Genomic DNA, 5,104 nt, shown 5'->3' with positions numbered 1-5,104 from the left:
GAAACATCTATTAATCAACTAATCAATATCAGAACATTCACTTCCACCGCTCTGGCTCGCCCAGCGTACCATCCCAGTAAGAAACATCTATTAATCAACTAATCAATATCAGAACATTCACTTCCACCGCTCTGGCTCGCCCAGCGTACCATCCCAGTAAGAAACATCTATTAATCAACTAATCAATATCAGAACATTCACCTCCACCGCTCTGGCTCGCCCAGCGTACCATCCCAGTAAGAAACATCTATTAATCAACTAATCAATATCAGAACATTCACTTCCACCGCTCCGGCTCGCCCAGCGTACCATCCCAGTAAGAAACATCTATTAATCAACTAATCAATATCAGAACATTCACTTCCACCGCTCTGGCTCGCCCAGCGTACCATCCCAGTAAGAAACATCTATTAATCAACTAATCAATATCAGAACATTCACTTCCACCGCTCTGGCTCGCCCAGCGTACCATCCCAGTAAGAAACATCTATTAATCAACTAATCAATATCAGAACATTCACTTCCACCGCTCTGGCTCGCCCAGCGTACCATCCCAGTAAGAAACATCTATTAATCAACTAATCAATATCAGAACATTCACTTCCACCGCTCTGGCTCGCCCAGCGTACCATCCCAGTAAGAAACATCTATTAATCAACTAATCAATATCAGAACATTCACTTCCACCGCTCTGGCTCGCCCAGCGTACCATCCCAGTAAGAAACATCTATTAATCAACTAATCAATATCAGAACATTCACTTCCACCGCTCTGGCTCGCCCAGCGTACCATCCCAGTAAGAAACATCTATTAATCAACTAATCAATATCAGAACATTCACTTCCACCGCTCCGGCTCGCCCAGCGTACCATCCCAGTAAGAAACATCTATTAATCAACTAATCAATATCAGAACATTCACCTCCACCGCTCTGGCTCGCCCAGCGTACCATCCCAGTAAGAAACATCTATTAATCAACTAATCAATATCAGAACATTCACCTCCACCGCTCTGGCTCGCCCAGCGTACCATCCCAGTAAGAAACATCTATTAATCAACTAATCAATATCAGAACATTCACTTCCACCGCTCTGGCTCGCCCAGCGTACCATCCCAGTAAGAAACATATATTAATCAACTAATCAATATCAGAACATTCACTTCCACCGCTCTGGCTCGCCCAGCGTACCATCCCAGTAAGAAACATCTATTAATCAACTAATCAATATCAGAACATTCACTTCCACCGCTCTGGCTCGCCCAGCGTACCATCCCAGTAAGAAACATCTATTAATCAACTAATCAATATCAGAACATTCACCTCCACCGCTCTGGCTCGCCCAGCGTACCATCCCAGTAAGAAACATCTATTAATCAACTAATCAATATCAGAACATTCACTTCCACCGCTCTGGCTCGCCCAGCGTACCATCCCAGTAAGAAACATCTATTAATCAACTAATCAATATCAGAACATTCACTTCCACCGCTCTGGCTCGCCCAGCGTAGCATCCCAGTAAGAAACATATTTTAATCAACTAATTAATGTATTAATTAATCAGTTATAGAAATTATAAATACACCAATTTCAGAACATTCACTTCCAACACTCTGTAGTGTCCAGTGTAGACTACCTTCCCAGTCTGTAGTGTCCAGTGTAGACTACCTTCCCAGTCTGTAGTGTCCTGTGTAGACTACCTCCCCAGTCTGTAGTGTCCAGTGTAGACTACCTCCCCAGTCTGTAGTGTCCAGTGTAGACTACCTTCCCAGTCTGTAGTGTCCAGTGTAGACTACCTTCCCAGTCTGTAGTGTCCAGTGTAGACTACCTTCCCAGTCTGTAGTGTCCAGTGTAGACTACCTTCCCAGTCTGTAGTGTCCAGTGTAGACTACCTTCCCAGTCTGTAGTGTCCAGTGTAGACTACCTTCCCAGTCTGTAGTGTCCAGTGTAGACTACCTTCCCAGTCTGTAGTGTCCAGTGTAGACTACCTTCCCAGTCTGTAGTGTCCAGTGTAGACTACCTTCCCAGTCTGTAGTGTCCAGTGTAGACTACCTTCCCAGAAAATGGTATAGTAGTGCAATAACTCATCTCCACCACAGGAGGGCGCCACGTACACGCTTACCATGCTACTGTAATGTGTAGTGCAGTGTTTCCCAATCCTGGTCCTGGGGGACTCCCAACGGGTGCACTTTTTTTTGTTTTTGCCCTAGCATTAACACACTTGATTCAACTAATCAACTCATCAAGCCTTTTGATGATCTGAATCAGGTGTGTAGTGCTAGGGCAACAACCACAATGTGCACCTCTTGGGGTTCCCAGGACCAGGATGAGGAAACGGTTCCCGGAACCAGGATGAGGAAACGGTTCCCAGGACCAGGATGAGGAAACGGTTCCCGGAACCAGGATGAGGAAACGTTGGGTTAGAATCAACTCTACCTCTCCCACTAGTCTAAAACTACCTCTACCGTCGGACCCTGACTACATGTATATCGCTCTGTTTCTGGGTTGACGCTCATTTTACTTTCCTGTGTGTGTGTGTGTGTGTGTGTGTGTGTGTGTGTGTGTGTGTGTGTGTGTGTGTGTGTGTGTGTGTGTGTGTGTGTGTGTGTGTGTGTGTATCTGTGTGTGTGTGTGTGTGTGTGTGTGTGTCTGTGTGTGTGTGTGTATCTGTGTGTGTGTGTGTGTGTGTGTGTGTCTGTGTGTGTATTTTACAGTTAATGGAATATCAAGCTTCAGTCTAAACTCCAAGACAGGCACCAATCAACTAGCCAACCCCCTGGTCGCCATTTAACCTCTAACCCCGGACCGCTCTGTATGGACATGACATCACACAGGACAAGGATATCAACCCTTAAAGGTCGTCAGTCATCCTAACCACCTAGTCAGCGTCTCCAATGGCACCCTATTCCCTATATAGGGCCTATGGGACCTGGTCAGAAGTAGTGTACTATATAGGGAATAGGGTTCCAGGTCTAAAGTAGTGTACTATATAGGGAATAGGGTTCCAGGTCTAAAGTAGTGCACTATATAGGGAATAGGGTTCCAGGTCTAAAGTAGTGTACTATATAGGGAATAGGGTTCCAGGTCTAAAGTAGTGTACTATATAGGGAATAGGGTTCCAGGTCTAAAGTAGTGTACTATATAGGGAATAGGGTTCCAGGTCTAAAGTAGTGCACTATATAGGGAATAGGGTGCCAGGTCTAAAGTAGTGCACTATATAGGGAATAGGGTTCCAGGTCTAAAGTAGTGCACTATATAGGGAATAGGGTGCCATTTGGGAGGCCTGCAGCACACCGTGGCCATTATCACTGGAGCATATTACTGACGTTTGGTTATCTGGTTTTTAAACTGTTTTGGTGCATTTTAAATGTATAGAGATGTTTTAAAAAATCTACTAACTGTCCCTCCTCCCCTTTGAACTTGTATTTGTACGTGTGTTTACCTGTTGCAATACGAAACGTTTAAAGATCAGAATGTTAAAATCGAGCTTGCTTTTGTTCTGGTGAAATGTATATATGTTATATCTTGTGATTGTTGATAAAAAATAAAATAAAATACAACATTAAATTGCTATTCTTGCTATATCAGAGGACTTAAGAAATTACGTAAAATACTGTATGTAAATTTCTTTGCGTTGAGCTAGTTGTTAATGTTTGGTTGAGCTAGTTGCTAATGTTTGGTTGAGCTAGGTGCTAATGTTTGGTTGAGCTAGTTGCTAATGTTTAGTTGAGCTAGTTGCTAATGTTTGGTTGAGCTAGTTGTTAATGTTTGGTTGAGCTAGTTGCTAATGTTTGGTTGAGCTAGGTGCTAATGTTTGGTTGAGCTAGTTGCTAATGTTTGATTGAGCTAGTTGCTAATGTTTGGTTGAGCTAGTTGTTAATGTTTGGTTGAGCTAGTTGTTAATGTTTGGTTGAGCTAGTTGCTAATGTTTGGTTGAGCTAGTTGTTAATGTTTGGTTGAGCTAGTTGTTAATGTTTGATTGAGCTAGTTGCTAATGTTTGGTTGAGCTAGTTGCTAATGTTTGGTTGAGCTAGTTGCTAATGTTTGGTTGAGCTAGTTGCTAATGTTTGGTTGAGCTAGTTGCTAATGTTTGGTTGAGCTAGTTGTTAATGTTTGGTTGAGCTAGTTGCTAATGTTTGGTTGAGCTAGTTGTTAATGTTTGGTTGAGCTAGTTGCTAATGTTTGGTTGAGCTAGTTGTTAATGTTTGGTTGAGCTAGTTGCTAATGTTTGTGTAGCCGGCACGCTCTGCTCGTTGCCGACTACTGCGTTGTGTTCCGGTGCACTGAAGACAACACACTGGCGTACTTGAAGGCACTTTATTGTGTACAACTCTCTCAATCTGTTCAACATCAAAGAGAGAAAATGTTCAAAACTCTACCCTCGACCAGAATCCGCCTCCCCCAGCCGAGTACAATGCAGACTCAGTATAATCACATTCAAAAATACAAGGAATAAAATACAACATCATTAGAAAATAAACATTGCATCTGGTGTATATCTTATGTATGTGTCATATTCATGTTATCTCTGCCAAAAACTCTGAGCTTTTAGCCTTTACATAATACTGTGCAACATGACATAAACCATCTTTCAAATAGGTAATACATACAGTAATATGCACGAAGCAACATGTAATCCTTCACATTTGAGCTTTTCAGTGCCATTAAACACTAATCAATACATGAAAACATTTTAAATGAACACATATTTTTAACCTGATATAGGGAATACATACCTGTTCAACATCAAAGAGAGAAAATGTTCAAAACTCTACCCTCGACCAGAATCCGCCTAACATAAAAAGAACAACGTGAGCTTCATACAAGAGGATAGAATGATGATTGCTAACTTACAGCTAAACAGAACACGAGGTTAGCTAAGTTAGCAATTTCTCAACTCTCAAAAATGGCTAAATTCACGACACAGCTTGATTAAATGTACGTACACTCATCATATAATATACATACAAGTTACTATGTGCACTGAAACGTTTTAGTTTTAACAGGTATCTCAAGTTTATGTCACGCCGAAGTGAATACATACCTCTCCCAGCCGAGTACAATGCAGACTGAGAAAAGCATGACCTCCCTCCGCATATAACCAAA

The sequence above is a fragment of the Coregonus lavaretus genome (genome assembly GCF_964263955.1).
Source record: "Coregonus lavaretus genome assembly, contig: HAP1_SCAFFOLD_325, whole genome shotgun sequence".
Classification (NCBI taxonomy): Eukaryota; Metazoa; Chordata; class Actinopteri; order Salmoniformes; family Salmonidae; genus Coregonus; species Coregonus lavaretus.
The sequence above is the reverse complement of the archived record's forward strand: the minus strand, read 5'-3'. Positions refer to the sequence as shown.